Raw genomic sequence first — 17,731 nt, forward strand, 5'->3', positions numbered from 1 at the left:
TTTGGAAGGTTATTAATTATTGATTCCATTTCTTTAATAGATATAGACCTATTCAGATTGTCTATTTCTTCTTGTGCAATTTTGGAAGATTGTATCTTTCAAGGAATAGGTTCATTTCATCTAGGTTATCAAATCTGTGAGCACAGAGTTATTTATAATATTCCTTTATTATCCTTTTAATGTCCCAGGATAAAAGGAACTGTAGTGTTGTCAAAAAATAGGATGTCCCATCTCCCAGCTGCTTTCCATATTGTACTGGGAGTCCTGGTTAGTGCAATATGATGAAAAGGAAATTAAAAGTATACAGATTTGAGAATTCCCTGGCAGTCCAGTGGTTAGGACTCCGTGCTTTCGCTGCCGAGGGCATGGGTTCAATCCCTGGTCAGGGAACTAAGATCCCACAAGCTGTGCAGCATGGCCAAAAAAAAAAAAGGTATACAGATTTGGAATGAAGAAATAAAACTGTCCTTTTCCACAGATGACATGATTATCTATGAAGAAAATCCAAAAAATTTACAAAAAAAAAAAAAACACCTCCTGGAACTGAAAAGCAATTATAACAAGGTTGTGGGATAAAAGGTAAATATACTGATACAAAAGTCAGTCAATTTCCTATATGCCAGCAATGAACAAGTGGAATCTGAAATTAAAAACACATTACCATCAAGAGAAAGAGAAGACAAGCCACAGACTTGGAGAGAATATTTGCAAAAGACATATCTGACAAAGAACTATTATCCAAAATATACAAAGAACTCTTCAAACACAATAAGAAAACAACCCCACGGGCAACAAAAGCAAACATAGACAAGTAGGACTACATCAAACCAAAAAGTTTCTGCATAGCAAAGGAAGCAATCAACAGAGTAAGAATGCAACCTACAGAATGGGAGAAAATATTTGCAAATTATATGTATATGATAAGGAATTAATATCCAAAATGTATAAGGAACTCCTATAACTCAATGGCAAAAAAACAAAAAAGATAAAAAATGAGCAAAGGACTTGAATAGACATTTCTCCAAAAACATACCAATGGCCAACAGGGGTATGAAAAGATGCTCAACATCTCTAATCATCAGGGAAATACAAATCAAAACCACAATGTGTGGGACTTCCCTGGCGGTACAGTGGTTAAGACTCTGTGCTTCCAATGCAGGGGGTGAGGGTTCCATCCCTGGTTGGGGAAAAAAGATCCCACATGCTGCGCGGTACGGCCAAAAAAAACCAAAACAAAACCACAATGTGATGTTACCACACACCTATTCGGATGGCTATTATCAAAAGATCAAAAAATAAGAAGTGTTGGCAATGAAAAACTGGAACCCTTGTACACTGTTGGTGGGAATGTAAAATGGTGCAGCCACTATTGGAAACAGGATGGAGGTTCCTTAAAAAATTAAAAAGTAATACTATCATATGTTCTAGCAATCCCATTTCTGGGTATTTATCAAAAGAATTGAAATCAGGATATCAAAGAGTTATACACACTCCCATGTTCATTGCAGCATTATTCACAATAGCCAAAATGTGTAAACAACATAAATGTCCACTGATGGATGAATAGATAGAGAAATGTGGCATGTCCACACAATGGACTATTACTCTGCCTTTAAAAAGAAGGAAATCCTGCTAAATGTAACAACATGGCTGACCCTTAAGAACATTATGCTAAGTGAAATGAGTCAGTCATTGCATAATTCCTCTTATGTGAAGTATCTAATATAGTCAAATTCATAGAGGCAGAGAGTAGAATGGTGGTTGCTAGGGGTTGGGGGAGGGAGACATGGGGAGTTGTTATTCAATGGGTATAACATTTCATTGTGCAGGATGAATAAGTTCTAGAGATCTGCTGAGTAGCATTTTGCCTATAGTTTAAGTGTATTGTACACTTAAAATGTTTTAAGAGAGTGTATCTCACAATAACTGTTCCTACTGCAATAGAAAGAAAGAGAGAGAGAGAAAAGGAAGGAAGGAAGGAAGGAAGGAAAGAAGGAAGGAAGGAAGGGGAGGAGGAAAAAGAAAGAAAAAAGAAAGAGAAAGAAAGAAAGAAAGAGAGAGAGAAAAGGAAGGAAGGAAGGAAGGGGAGGAGGAAAAAGAAAAAAGAAAGAGAAAGAAAGACAGACAGACAGAAAGAAAGAAAATGAACATTCAGATTAAAAAATAGGCAAAAGACTTGAACAGACACCTCACCAAAGAAGATATACAGACAGAAAGTAAGCATATGAAAAGATGTTCAATATCATATGTCATCAGAGTTGCAAATTAAAACAAAGAAATATCACTACAGCCTATTAAAATGGTCAAAATTCAGACCACTGACAACACCAAATGATGGCGAGGATGTGGAGCAATAGGAACTTTCATTCGTTATTGGTGGGAATGTAAAATCTTACAAACACTTCGGAAGTCAGTTTGGTAGTTTCTTACAAAACTAAATAAAGTCTTACCATGTGATCCAGCAGCTGCACTCCTTGGTGTCTACCTAAAGGAGTTAAGAACTTATTTCCACACAAAAATCTTCCTGTGAGTGTTTATAGCAGCTTTATTCATAGTTGCCAAAATCTGGAAGTAACCAAGATGTTTTTCAATAGTTGAGTGTATAAATAAACCACGGTACATCTGACAATGGAATATTATTCGGCACTAAAAAGAAATGAGCTAGCAAGCCATTAAAAGACATGGAAGAAACTTAAATGCACATTGTTAAGTTAAAAAAAGTCAATCTGAAAATCTACATCCTGCAAAATTCCAGCTGTATGACATCGTGGAAAAGGAAAAACTATAGAGACAGTAAAAAGTCAGTGCTTGCCAGGGGTTAAGGAGGAAGGAGGCATGAATAGGTGGAGCACAGGGGATTTTGAGGGTGGTAAAACTACCCTGTATGATACTACGATGGTAGATAAGTGTCCTTATACTTTTGTCAAAACCCATAGAATATACAACACCAAGAGTGAACCCTGATGTAAACTAGGGGTTTTCGATGGTAATGATGTGTCAATGTAGGTTCATAGATCATAACAAATGTGCCACTCTGCTTGGAGACGTTGATAGTAGGGAAGGTTGCAGGGAGGTGGGCAAGGGTCTATAGGAACTCTCCGTACTTCCTGCTCAGTTTTGCTGTGAGCCTAAAACTGCTCTAAAAAATAAAGTTTGTTAATTTTTAAAAATCTAATGAACAATTTCGCACCAATAAATTTAAGAACATAGACAAAATGGATACATTTCTAGAAAAATATAAAGTGCTGAAACTGGCATAAGAAAAATTAATACATTTCTGTATATTAATAGCCAATAAAAAAATTGAAATGAGAATCAAAAACCTTCCATCCCCAAAGCCTCAAGCCAAAACGGTCATAGATAAGTTCTACCAAACTTTTCAGGAGTATTTATCTCCTATCTTATACCAGCTGTTCCAGTCATTTGGAAAAATACAAAATTATATTCATACCTGACACCATACACCAGAATAAACTTCAAACACACCAAAGATCTAAATGTTTAAAAAAATGAAACCATATAAGTACTAGAAGAAAATATGAGCGAATTCATTTTATAATATGCATGAGGAAGCCCTTTCTAACTATGACTCAAAACCTAGAAAAAAATAAATGATTGAGGGCTTCCCTGGTGGCGCAGTGGTTGAGAGTCTGCCTGCCAATGCAGGGGACACGGATTCGAGCCCTGGTCTGGGAGGATCCCACATGCTGCGAAGCAACTGGGCCCGTGAGCCGCAACTGCTGAGCTTGCGCGTCTGGAGCCTGTGCTCCGCAACAGGAGAGGCCGCGATAGTGAGAGGCCCACGCACCGCGGTGAAGAGTGGCCCCCGCTTGCCACAACTAGAGAAAGCCCTCGCACAGAAACGAAGACCCAACACAGACAAAAAATAAAAATAAATAAATAAATAAATAATTTTAAAAAATAAATAAATAAATACATGATTGATAATTTGACTCCATCTTTAAAAAATACTTTTGCTCTGCAAAAATGAAAAACAGAAAGAAAATATTAGCAACTTACCTGGCAGATAGAGGACTAATATCCTTAATATATAAAGAGCTCTTTAAAATTACAGGGAAAATCTTTCCTTTCTGCGATATGCAGCTGCAAGATGGTAGTGCAGGTTTCCAAGAAAAATTAACTGAAAATGCACACAGAAAGAGGTAGACAAATGGCCCTTAAACATACGAAAAGATGCTCACCTTTACTTTAAGAAAGAGAAATGAAAATTAGAACTATACTGGGGGACTTCCCTAGTGGCGCAGTGGTTAAGAATCCGCCTGTCAATTCAGGGGACACGGGTTCGACCCCTGGTCCGGGAAGATCCCACATGCCACGGAGAAACTAAGCCCGTGCACCACAACTACTGAGCCTGCACTCCAGAGCCCACGAGCCACAACTACTGAGCCCACGTGCCACAACTACTGAAGCCCACGTGTCTAGAGCCCGTGCTCCACAAGAAGAGAAGCCACCGAAATGAGAAGCCCGCGCACAGCAACCAAGAGTAGCCCCTGCTCGCCGCAGCTACAGAAAGCTGGTGCGCAGCAACGAAGACCCAACGCAGCCAAAAATAAATAAATAAATAAAATTTAAAAAATAAATAAATAAAATAAAGGCCTATCACTTTAAAAATGTATGGACGCTAAAAGATTTTTTTTTTTTAAAAAAAAACAAAATGACATCAAGATACCATTTCTCGCCTATTAAATGGGCAGAACTTCTCGACAATGTCCTATTGGCAGCTCCTAGTGGCCACCTGCACTTCTTGGCTCATGGCCCCTTCCTCCATCTTCAGAGCACATCACTGCAATCTCTGCTTCTACGTTCTCCTGTTCTGTGGTCAAATCCCACTCTGATGCCTCCTTATAAGGACCATCTCAAGATGTTTAGTGTAAGCACATCTGCAAAGTCTCTTTTGCCACATAAGGGATTAGGACCTAGGTATCTTTGGGGGCCATTTTTCAGCCTCCCACACCCACTATTGTCCATTCTAGAGCCAAAATCAGGGTACAGGGATTGGATAGACGTAATGGAGGCTGCTAATTTTCTACCTTGAGCCGCTTGCCCTACTTTTACCTGGGTACTGTGGTGTACTCAAAAAATGGGTTGTGGGACTTCCCTGGTGGCACAGTGGTTAAGAATCCACCTGCCAACGCAGGGGACGTGGGTTCGAGCCCTGGTCCTGGAAGATCCCACATGCCACAGAGCTACTAAGCCCGTGCGCCACAACTACTGAGCCTGCGCTCTAGAGCCCGTGAGCCACAGCTACTGAAGCCCACACGCCTAGAGCCCGTGCTCCGCAACAAGTGAAGCCACCGCAGTGAGAAGCCCGCACACCTCAACGAAGAGTAGCCCCCGCTCACTGCAACTAGAGAAAGCCTGTGCGCAGCAACGAAGACCCAATGCAGCCAAAATTTAAATAATTAATTAACTAATTACTTAATTTAAAAATGGGTTGTTATACAGCAGATAAAATGCATGACCTGGAACTAGGTCTACAGATATACCCACACAAATAAATATTGAAAACATAAATGTTGCACGAAAAAGGCATGTTGCAGAAGGATGGATCAAATATATTATAAACCTGAATTTTAAAAACACAAGATCAAAGTTTTTTGTGTTTGGAGGACCCACCTCAGCTTTACTGGAGAGGAAGTAAATGCAGTTTTCAACTGTATAAAAACAGACCTAAAGCATATTTGGAGAAATGTTGACATCTCTTAAATTCAGGTGTCAGATGCACTTTCATTTGTTACAATTTTCTGTGGAGTTAGAAGTATTTCGTGATTTTTTTTAGTACTATTGTTGTTAATTTGTTTCTGCTTTATTGATGTATAATTGACAAATAAAATTGTAAGATATCTAAAGTGTATGTTGCATTAATTTGAAATACATATACATTGCTAAAGGATTCCTCCCACCCAGTTAATTAACAAATCTATCAACTTACATATTTATATTTTCTTGCATGTGTGAGAACATTTAAGTTCTACTCTCTTAGCATATTTCCATTATACAATACAGTGTTATCAACTATAGTCACCATGTTATACCTTATTATTATTTTTTTTTTGGAAGGCTCTTTTATTTATTTATTTATTTTTATATTTATTTTTGGCTGTGTTGGGTCTTCGTTTCTGTGCGAGGGCTTCCTCTAGTTGCGGCAAGCGGGGGCCACTCTTCATCGTGGTGCGCGGGCCTCTTCACTATCGCGGTCTCTCTTGTTGCGGAACACAGGCTCCAGACACGCAGGCTCAGTAGTTGTGGCTCACGGGCCTAGTTGCTCCGCGGCATGTGGGATCTTCCCAGACCAGGGCTCGAACCCGTGTCCCCTGCATTAGCAGGCAGATTCTCAACCACTGCGCCACCAGGGAAGCCCTACCTTATTTTTTTTACAGCTGAAAGTTTATAACCTTTTACCAAACTCTCGCTATTTCCCCCACCTCCCAGCCCTGGCAACGACTTTTCTACTCTCTGTTTCTATGAGTTTGACTTGTTTTTTAAATATTCCACATATAAATGATACCATGCAGTATGTATTATATCTGTCTGTCTCTGACTGGCTTATGTCACTTATCATAATGCCTTCAAGTTTCACCCATGCTGCTGCAAATGGGAAGATTTCACTCTTCTTTATGTCTGAGTAGTATTCCACTACCTATCTACCTATCTATATTCCATTATATATATATATATAAATAACACATCCTTTTTATCCATTCATCTGTTGGTGGACACTTAGGTTGTTTCCATGTCTTGGCTATTGTAATAATGCTGCGATGAACATAACGGTGTATATATCTTTTCAAATTAGTGATTTAGTCTTGCTCAGATAAATACCCAGAAGTGGAATTGCTGGGTCATGTGGTAGTTTTCATTTTAATTTTTTGATTTAATTTTGGCCTCTCCTCCTACCTCTTTGGAGCAGGTCCTCAGAGCTATCTGAGGAGCTATTTCCCAGGCTGTAGTCCTCAGTAAGGTCCCTGAATAACGCTGAAAACCACAACTCTTTTTGTTGTTTGGTTTTGGGGTTTTTTTGGCCGCGCCGTATGTGGGATCTCAGTTCCCCTGAAAATCGCAACCCTCGATTGCGCATTTTTCATTCTGTTGACAAGGGGCAGATACTGACCAGCTGGTAGATTTGGGGGTGGGAAGATAAGGCTCCTGCTCTCTCAATGAAACCCTTGGGAGGTCATGGGCTGAGAGTGAGTCAGGGATGGGGGGCATGAAGGTGAGAGGAGAAAGTTTAAAAGGGGCATACTGGGGGTGGGACAGCCAGAGAAATGTCCAAAAAAACTGAGGCCCTCCTCCAAGTTTTGCTCAATCGTCTGATATTTCCAGCAGTTCAGCCACCCCAGAGCAGATGCTGAAAAGGCAGAGGGTGGGGTCTTCCCAGCTGAGGAAGTTGGAGGGAACTTGGGGCAGGCAGGAGGAGGAGGATAGAGGAACGGGCTCCATCAACGCCAGTCTTTGGGGTGGAGGGATCACCATGCTCCTCCTTCCCTCCTTTCCTTCTGCTACCTAGGACTTGGGGTCCTTCCTCTAACCTGAAGTCAGCTACCGCCCCCTCCCCATTTCCCACCCCACCCTCATCTATTGTTTTTCTTTTTCTTTTTAAAATGTTTATTGAAGTATAGTTGATTTTCCATGTTGTTTAATTTCTGCTGTACATCAAAGCCACTCAGTTATACATATATATATTCTTGTTCATCTTCTTTTCCATTATGGTTTATCACGGGATATTGCATATAGTTCCCTGCACTGTACAGTAGGACCTTGTTTACTTCCCCTCTCCTGCGTCTTCATCCTCTCCCTCTGCGCTGCCTCCTCCCCAGCAAAGTTTGAACCCCTTTAACACTCTCCTGATGCCGAAGAAAGAAAAAGTCCTCCTCTAACCTCACACGCCTTCCGGCTGGTCTCCCTGGAGCCTTCACTCTCCACCCCACTCACTCCCTCATCAGCTCCCCACAGTGGGGCTTCTACCACTTTCACTCCCTGAAAACGCCTCTGGTCAAGGTCACTGACTTCCATCCCGTGACATCCACTGGCCCTTACAGTCCCCACCTTAATTGACCTCGGGTGGACCTTTAACACAACTGACTGCTCCCTTCTGCCCTTGATTTCTTGGTGGTCCCCACTCCTGGTCTTCCTTCTGCCTCCCTGGCCTCTTCCTAATGACCTTCACATGCTTCTCCTGCTGAATCACCTTCCCTCAATGCCACCACCCCCTAAGGATCTCCCTAGAATTTTTTCTCTCCTCGACCTTGACCCTTTCCCAGGCCTTGCCCCCCATCCAGGCCACCATACTTCTCTCTGCTTTAATTCTCAGGCTCCTAATTAGCTTCCCCAAACCTCCTTGCTTTCCAACAATAGCCACACTTTAACCAGAGTGGTTGTCCAACAGTGTTTCTCAACCCAGCTGGCATCACGCTCACCTGGAAGGCTTGTTAAAACCCAGCTGCTGGGCCCTACTCTCAGAGTTTCAGATTCAGTGGGTCTTGGAGTAGGACCCAAGAACCTGCATCTCTAACACGTACCCAGGTGACATTGATCTGCTGGTCCCAGGACCACTGTGTTAAAAAGCTAATCTGATCATGTATTCATTTTTAAAGCTCTTCACTGCCTCCCCACTGTCCTCAGGGTAAATCCAAGCTCTTAGCTGGCACTGATGGCCATCTGGTTACTTGCCCTCTCAGCACTGTGCCTCCCTGCCCGGAATACCCTCACCACCCGGCTCCTGTTCTGCCCAGATGTCATCTTCTGTTATCAACGCTCATCACCGACACCTGGTTCCCCATCACACTGAGCACTCCTTGAAGATGAAATACTACAGTTACTACTCTATCCCTAGAGGCCGGCACAGGGTTGAACACAGTGGTCAATAAATTTTTGTTGAATGAATGAAGATAATTATTTCAAACTTTTAAATTTTTATTTTATTTTATTCTATTTTATTTTATTTAACTCCAAGAGAAATTTTCACTTGTAATGCCACCTATAAAACAGACTTTTTCTAGCTGGATCAGCCTCAGCTCACTATCCCTGTTAAGTCTCGCCTCCGTTCTGCCCCCTGGCGGTAGTCTCGGTCCCAGTACAAGATGAATGATCTATTTGAGGTATTTCCGGAAACCGGAGCGTATAGACTGAGATTTTCATTTGCATATCCAGAATGCATTGCACCCAGGACAGATTTTCGACTTAAAAATGACTAGATTCTCCTTCTTTCTTTAACTATTTTTTCCCAGAAGTGAGAATTCTTTCATAGAATCGTCTGGGAAAAAGCAGATGTGAATAGCTCTTTCAGTTAAATAATCACCGTTACTGTGTTAGGGGTAGCAGTTACCCGAGGAATGTGTGCCGCCTATGGATAAAGCATACTCTGGTTTCTCTTCAGATCGTATAAATCTTTCGCCTTTTACTAAAGATTTCCGTGGAGAGGAACAATTCTGAGTTTTTACCCAATTTTTTGAGGCCTAGCATTAGCAAGGCCAATAATGATGTTTAAAAACAGAATTTTTTAAGTTCGATTTTTTTTTTTTTTTTTTTAAGTTAGGTAAATCGATGACTTGTTTCACTTACTGCACCGTGTCTTGTTTTACGTGAGAGCTAATTGTTCTTTTAAACAAGTTTTAGTTTCAAAACATTGGTTTTATTATATGCGTGGGGGGTAGATGTGGTAAGCTTCCTTTAAAAAAAATGTCGAAGTTCTGAAAGCGAAGTAGTTGCTCTGTTGGAGTCAAAAGAGTGTTTTTGTTTGCGTTCCTTAGTTGTTTTTAAGTACATAATGCTCCTACCTGGGAGAGAGAGTTTCTTTAAAGTTGTGGTGTTCAGGCTTAGACATCCCGGAATTCAATAATGGCCGTCAGCGGGATCAGTTGCCCCGCGTTATGTAGAATGTTAGTGTCGCGACCAAGAACCTAAGGCGCTGTACCCCGCATTAAAGGAGAGATTCGTAGCCGCTGGACCGCGAAAAAAATCTTTAAAAAAATTTGTTTAGAAATAAGTGTAAGCGTGGATTCGTTGTTGTTCCTAGAGCGTATTTTTAAGCGTTGCTATTCTATTCTCATGAGATAATTTAGCTTTAGAACAGACACTATCATTCGCTAAAAATACCACTCAGGGAAGACTTTTGCTCACGGTTGTTAACGGATTGGATGAAACTCTAGCGGAAATGACCATTTCAACCGACCAGAGTGGCCAGAACTCAGCCTTCTGAGCACGCGTAGCTGCAAAGTAGGCTGGGAAATGTAGTCTTTTCTCTAGGCAGCCGTGACTTTTGCGTAGATCGTAAGAGGGAGAAAGTGAATACCGTGGGAAAGAAACTAGCAGCGTCTGCCCTAGTAAAGAAGGGAAAGAATCCATCCGCACGTTTCTTTCTTACACATTCCTTACTTGGGTTTCGTTTCCCTGCCTCCCAGGCTGCTCCCTGTGGCCAGCTGTCCCATCTGTGTACAAGGAACCTCGCGGAAGCTGTAACGCGGCTGTGGGACCACCTCTTCCCAGGCCTTTTTGATGTTCTCTTGTGTAGAGAACCAGAACCCCAGGCTCCGGCAGTTGTCCACCGTCTACCTCTGCCCAGTGGGGCGGCTAGCTTTCTTTTCCCCCTAGAAACGCTGCTTTCTTCACGACGAGATCTGGTCACTGAGAACGAAATACTGGTGACAGTGCTTTCTTGCACTCTGAAGGCTAAGTGTGTATCTAAAGTAGGGGTTTTAACTTGTTTGTTGTTCACTTTCGGCAAAAGCAGCAATCCAGAGTAACGAGCACGCCGAGCAGCCAGAGAACTAGATATTATATGCTTCCGGGTGAAAGAGCACGCTGCTTCCATGAAGTAGTCTGGCCGGGGAAAATCGAACTTGAATCTGCTTAAGACTAGATCTGACCACCAGTTGACAGAACAGCAGAGCACAGTCGAGCTTGTCTGCATTTCTGCGGGGATGGATGCACTCAGCAAGTCCTGGCTGCGAGGAGCTTTCCAGGGCAAACCACCAGATTTCTTCAACAAATAAATTACCAGAAGAAATGAGAGAGGGAGATAAAAAGGGAATCTATATATTGAAAGAGAGTTAAAAGAACCCATCTCACCAAGCAGAACTTACTGGGATCCTGGTTTAAACAAACACTATTTTCAGAACTTCTTACATTTATAAGATGTCTTCTTTTTTCAATCTGACCAGATATTTGATGATATTAAGGAATTACTGAAGGGTTTGGGGTATGATTATCATATTGTGGTAATGTTTTTTGTTTTAACCTCCTTATACTTAGAAGTACCTACAGGCATATCAACAATATAAACTTTTTTGGGGGGGGGGGGCACACCACACAGCTTGTGGGATCTTGGTTCCCTGACCAGGGATGGAACCCACGCTTTCAGCACTGACAGCGTGGAGTCCTAACCACTGGACTGCCAGGGAATTCCCCGGAAATATCTACAGATGAAATGCTATTATATCTTGGATTTGCTTCAAAATAATGAGTGCAAAAAAAAGCCCCACCCCCCCAAATAAAAAAACAAAGACAAAAATAAAATTTTGTTTATGTGATGGTTGTTGGACTCAGTAACCAGCACACGGAGGTTCTTTATACTATTAGGTCTACTTTTGTGTATGTTAAACATGGTTCATAATTTAAAAGTTTTGAATATATATATATTTTTTTTTAATTAAATTTTTTGGCCGCACCGCTCGGCTTGTGAGATCCTAATTCCCCGACCAGGGATCGAACCCAGGCCCCCTACAGTGGAAGCATGGAGTCCTAACCACTGGACCGCCAGGGAATTCCCTGAATACATTTTAAAAACAACTTTGCGGTTGGTAACATAAGCACTTCTTCATTAATAGATCAAATATTGGTATCTAGTGGTAAGTCTCATGACTACCAGCATTTCAAAGTCACGATGAACGTGAGCAATATTTCAAGATGCCTGCCACCACTGGGCGTGTCATGACTGCATCTGTGATTTCTATTTGTGACAGTGATGCAAATGCCAAAGTTAATCATGGAAGGAAATGCTGAATTTCAGTTGGAGGTTAGCGAAAATAGAGATTTTTTCCAATCCAATTTCGCAGACCCCCTGAATTCTGTTCAGGGACCCAAGGTTTAGAAGTCCTGGTCTGCATTCCCTTGCCTCCAGGCACATAATACAAACAATTCCCCCTTGTATGGGGAGAAGGTTTTGAATTTATCAAAGCACCTTCACACAGAGTCATTTATTTCATGGGAATTCCTAACCATCTTTCTGAAGTTGGAAGGTGTTACTAGACCCATTTTACAGGTGGGAACCTAGAGTGTAACACTTAACCCACTTGTTTGAGGTTACACAATGATAATGACGGAGCTGGAGACAGAACCCAGGTCCCCTAACTCCCAGCCCACTCCCCACTCTTTCGCATCCAGCTCCCAGCTCCAGAAATGCTGCTTAGTTAACTTTTCTTGAAGTTTTCTTTTGAGAGAAGCCACAGTCTTTCTCCTGAGCTCACCTGTCCTCCGTTTGGTCATCTCTCAGGACCCCCTTGAACAGTCACATTGATTCCTGTGGTGCTCGCGGGCTACCAGGAACTCTGATTTCCAGCACTCTCCTTCACATACTAGCAGAGGTGATAGTTAACCTGCCACTGGGAGAGTGTCAGTCCTGCAAGGTGGTCAGTGACCTCTGGCAAGTCTCTTTCACTGTGTCTCAGTTTCTACTTCTGTAAAACAGGATGATTAACTGTCCTCCTTGGTTTTGGAGGAAGCTGTAAAGATTGGCTAAAATTATGACAGTAACTAGGGGAGAGTAAGTGATTAATCCTCGGGAGAAATTATTACCTGTAATGTTATCATTGCCGTGAGTTAGGGCCAGAGCCCACCTACCCCTTGCCTTTACAGGTCAATGAGGTGGAACCATAAATCCCAACTGTCTAAGCTTATTACCTACTTTTTTTCCCTTCCTGGATTCTATGCTCCAGACAAACTGAAGTATTACTGTCCATTGCCTCTTTAAACTTCCCCATTTCTGTATGTCTACTCGTGCTCTGCCCACTGCCTGGACGGTCCTCTCCCACACCTTAACCTAGGGAACACTCATCATCCTCCAGGAAGCCATCCCTGACCCTCCAGTGGAGGTTAGATGTGCCAGCCCCATACTCCACAGCCCCGATCGCAGTATAATTGTCCATTTTCTTATCTGTCTGTCTCCCCTTTAGACTGTGCATTCCTCCAGCTCAGGGTCTGTATCTGACCTCTTTCCAGTCAACAAGATTACTAAGGGGATTTGGTCAAATACAGGGACTGAGAACCCCACATCAGATAAATGGGTTTGGAGATAAGTACAGTCCACCTAATGTCCTGCCCAGAGAGACTTCTGGATGAAAAAACAACAACATTCCTGATCAGAAGAGATTGGTGCAGGACTACCCTGGTAATGCAGTGGTTAAGAATCCACCTGCCAATGCAGGGGACACGGGTTCGAGCCCTGGTCCCGGAAGATCCCACATGCCGCGGAGCAACTAAGCCCATGCGCCACAAATACTGAGCCTGTGCTCTAGAGCCCACAAGCCACAACTACTGAGACTGCATGCCACAACTACTGAAGCCCGCGCACCTAGAGCCCGTGCTCTGCAACAAGAGAAGCCACCGCAATGAGAGGCCCGCACACCGCAATGAAGACCCAACGTAGCCCAAAAATAAATAAATAAAATTTAAAAAAAAAAAAAAAGAAGAAGAGACTGGTGCAGCTCTGGGCAAATAGGCAAGTGGCTATTTCCAAAATGTGTCCACCGTGACTTGGGCAAGTAGTGGGAGCCTCTAGTTTTGGAGCTAGCAGACCTGGGACACATCCCAGACTCCACAAATTGTGTGACTTTGGCCTAGTGCCTTATCACCTCGGAGCCTCACTTTCCTCATCTGTAAAATGGGAATAAAGCTTTCCCTACAGGGTATACTGGAGAGCTGTGCTTTGCTGCCAAGCATCTACTTCCCCTCCTTCCTGACAAGAGTACCCCAAATTTCCTTTGGGGAACCACTCCTCTCCTATTATTCTCTGTTCAATGGTTTGAGACTGACCCAATGCCTAGCTCTGAGGTGGCCTGAATGGTCTAACCTAATTAATATATCCCTTGCACCCTGGTCACCATGATTGGCTCAGGGATGGGCTGTCCAATCAGAGGTGAACTTCGGCACTTTGGGTAGGAATGCTGGGACTCAGACTCTGATGTCCTGGTTAGGAGGGCAAAAGGCTTATGATAACTGTGGCCATTTTGTTTCCACAAGGGTAGCCAATCTGAGGATGGAAGCCAATCTATAGGAAGCAGAGCTAAGAGATGGATCCTACTGAAATTATTTGAGTCCTGGATCAGGCCATTCCTGAAGCTCCTCCTGGACTATACTGTTATGGAACCAGTACTTTTCCTTTTGTTTAAGCCAGTTATAATTAAGTTTTCTGTCACTTGCAACCCCCTTTGTTTTAACTGAAACACAAGGATTGAATGACATAACGCATACAGACACAATTCAACAATTATTCTTTAAACATCTACCCTGTGCCAGGCATTGTAGTCTCTGGCCATCCAGAGTCAAAGACAGGTATAGCCACTGCCTTCACAGAACCTGAGCTAGTGGGGAAGTGCCAAGCACACAGACGATGATCATCAATCGTAACCATTCCCCCTTTGTCACCCAAGGGCTGGACGGATGCATGGCCTGCTAGAAGATTCGCAATGAACTTTTCTTTTTTTTTTTTTTTTTTTTGGCCTCGCTGCGTGGCATGCAGAATGTGGGATGTGGGATCTTAGTTCCCTGACCAGGGGTCAAACCCATGCCCCCTGCAGTGGAAGCGCAGAGTCTTAACCACTGGACCGCCAGGGAAATCCCAAAGATTCACAATGAACATTTACTGAGTCAAATGATTTATTTGAAGCTTCCATCAGCCAAAGTCCAGAGGAGAGGCTCCCAGGAAGCACGATTATGAGACTAGGTAGCTTGTTCATGGCGAGGCTGTTTGCTCAGCTCAGCTGAGATGGGCCTCCTTTCTGCAAGGGAACAAGTGCCCCTCAGCAAGTGAGGTGATCCACCCGATCACCAGACCCCTAAGCAGATGGCCAGAGGTCAGACTTCTTGGGTGTGGGGTGGGGGGCTGAAAACAAGACCCCAAAGTCTTATCTTCTTCTTAAGGGTTTTTTTAAAGGTCAGGAATCCTTTTAAGAATCTGAGGAAAGCTACAGAAACTCTCCTCATGAAAAAAAAAAGTACATACATTTTGCAATTCCATGGGTTCATAAGTCACTTGAAGCCAGGTTATGGACCCTTGAGCAAAAAAAACTCTAAGGTTTTTTTAATCTAAGACACTACGAATGTCTGGATTTTTGGTTTATCACCCTTGAAAAGTTCCATTCCTCCACTGGAAGAATATGACTGTCTTAGTCCGTTTGGGCTCCTACAGCAGAATACCACACACCGGGTGGCTTATAAACAACAGAAATCTATTTCTCACAGTTCTGGAGGCTGGAAGTCTGAGATCAGGGTGCCGGCGTGGTCAGATTCTGATGAGAGCCCTCTCCTGGGCTGGAGATAGCTGTGGTCTCTCTGCGTCCTCACACGGCAGGGAGAGGACTAGAGAGCTCCCTGGGGTCTCTTGTATAACGGCACTAATCCCATTCATGAGGGCTCCACCCTCATGATCTATTCACCTCCCAGAGGCCCCACCTTCAAACAAACACCATCACATTGGGGGTTAGGCTTCAACATGTGAATCAGTCCGTAACAACACCCACAGGAGAATCCAACTTCCTCTTGGAAAAACCCTCCAGAGGAGCCACAGACCTCCTGGTTAGTGTCTTAACCCGAAGCAAAACTTGTGTGCAGGTAGTTTATTTAGGAAGAGATCCCAGGGGACAGCAGAGGGAGGCTGGGGGAGGGTAAAATGGAGGGAGGGAAATTGAATCAAGGGTGTCTTCCCAAGTTCTTCACCACTGTGGGCAGTGGGGGGCCTGATCTTGCCGTCTGAGGAGCTGTGTAGAATGTGTCACAGAACTGTCCGCCCAGGGGATGGCGGAGGGAGCACTGGTCCACTGGCTCCGTCTCTCATGGGAGAAGGGCTGCCCCTAGCAGCCATATCCTTGGCCTGCTTTGAGGCTACACACATGCTGAGCGCAGAGCAGCTTCCTGAAGGTCAGAGAGAAGGTGCGGTCAGATGCTGCCAGGAACCCGCACCTGGAAAGAGCTGGTGGCTGCAACCACGGCAGGAGTGAAAGGTGGCCTGAGAGGACGTGAGATGGAGCACGAGAGGCCAAGGTGCCCGTAGGTTTTCAGGGAATTAATACATTTCCAAACCAACTTTTCAGCTGTTGGGAAGTGCTGGGTAGTATGCAATTCCATACCAGGTGTCTACCCCTGAAAAGCAACTTGACCAAGCCTCTTTGTGCATCCAGCCCAAGAAGAAAGCTCCAGTGCATTACTGGACCGTGAGAGGCAGACCCACTAGAGTTAGTGGATGGCCTGCTCCCAAATGAGGCTGAACTGGAGGCACTGCAGAGGCTCACGGCAGACGCCCAGCCGCTTTCAGAGTGGGCTGATGTCAGCCCAGAGGGCAGGAGCAAATGCATTACCCACCCCATCCTGCGGGAGCCGTCAGAGGAGTGTGTGGGGAGAGAGCATGGGGAGAAACAGAGTGTAGGGGCTGAGAGAGAGGCTGGGCTGACAGCGAGCCCCAGTTTGCATCCCAGCCTGGGCTGCTCGGCCTGGAGCACGTTTCCTCATCTCTCAAATTGGGATCTTAACCCTTAGCGACCTCCTCCCTGCATGAGGCTGTGTTGATGTAAACTACCTAACACACGTGCTCGCTTCAATGACCTATAATTCTCAAGTATTCGTCTACTGAAATTCTAGTCATTGGCTCGGTATTATCCAGGCACAGGTACGTGGGTTCGTGTTTACACGTACGGGAGCCCACACCATGCCTGGTTCCAAGTTAACAGGGTGAGTGGGAGCCATGAAGTGCCGCTCCTGTGGTCAAGCAACTTCCAGTTGAATGCAATGACTAGAGGGCATGTCACGCCATACACCACAGCCCACCTCACCCCCTGCCAGCCAAGGGCCCCTGGCCAGAAGGGTGAGGCACCCTCAGAGCAGGGGTGGAAGGCGCACAGGACTGGAGCGACAGCAAACCAGAGCAACTTGTAGAAGAGCCTGAAACCCTTGTGTACTTTCTCTCCCAGCCACCTGCGGGGGCCGGACACTCGGCAACTTGGCAAGCAAACCTGGCTTCCTGGTAAGTCAGGCTGCCCATCTGGGAAGCCAGGGAAACCACCAAGACACTAAGGTGATGGTGCACACTCAGCCTGGCCCCTCTTTGCTCCATTCTCCCCACAAAGGAAGGACTCATACCTTAGCTTCGAGAACAATCTGCAGGAGGCCCACTCATGGTTTTTCCTGCCCCCGGTCCTATGGGCAGCAAAACCGGGGCAGGCAACTCTCTTTAGGGCAGGCAGGGGGAGAGGCACTGCAGCAGGAAGGGGCCAGGGTAATGCTCCTCGAGCAGCCCACTCAGCTGGGACATGCAGCAATCCCCGAGGTGGGCAGCATGGGGGCCACCCCCACAGCCTCTGAGTGGGCTCCTCTGAAGAGGAGAGGACGTGGGAAAAGAATACTGTCACCACGGTAGGGTCTTTGCTTCGGGCTCTACCCAAAAGCCTGGTGACCGAGGAAGGTCCGATGTCTCCAGAGGTCTCAACCACACGCAAACCGGTCG

At 44.4% G+C, this 17,731-nt stretch overlaps 1 non-coding gene across 1 annotated transcript; it reads left to right on the top strand.

The window, feature by feature from the left end:
- The first annotated feature begins 9,377 nt into the window (after positions 1–9,377).
- On the top strand, positions 9,378–9,493 carry LOC137763245 (U5 spliceosomal RNA). The gene has a single exon (XR_011073789.1). It is a non-coding gene; the product is annotated as a U5 spliceosomal RNA (small nuclear RNA).
- Positions 9,494–17,731: the final 8,238 nt, after the last annotated feature.

The sequence above is a fragment of the Eschrichtius robustus genome, chromosome 3, assembly GCF_028021215.1.
Source record: "Eschrichtius robustus isolate mEscRob2 chromosome 3, mEscRob2.pri, whole genome shotgun sequence".
NCBI lineage: Eukaryota > Metazoa > Chordata > Mammalia > Artiodactyla > Eschrichtiidae > Eschrichtius > Eschrichtius robustus.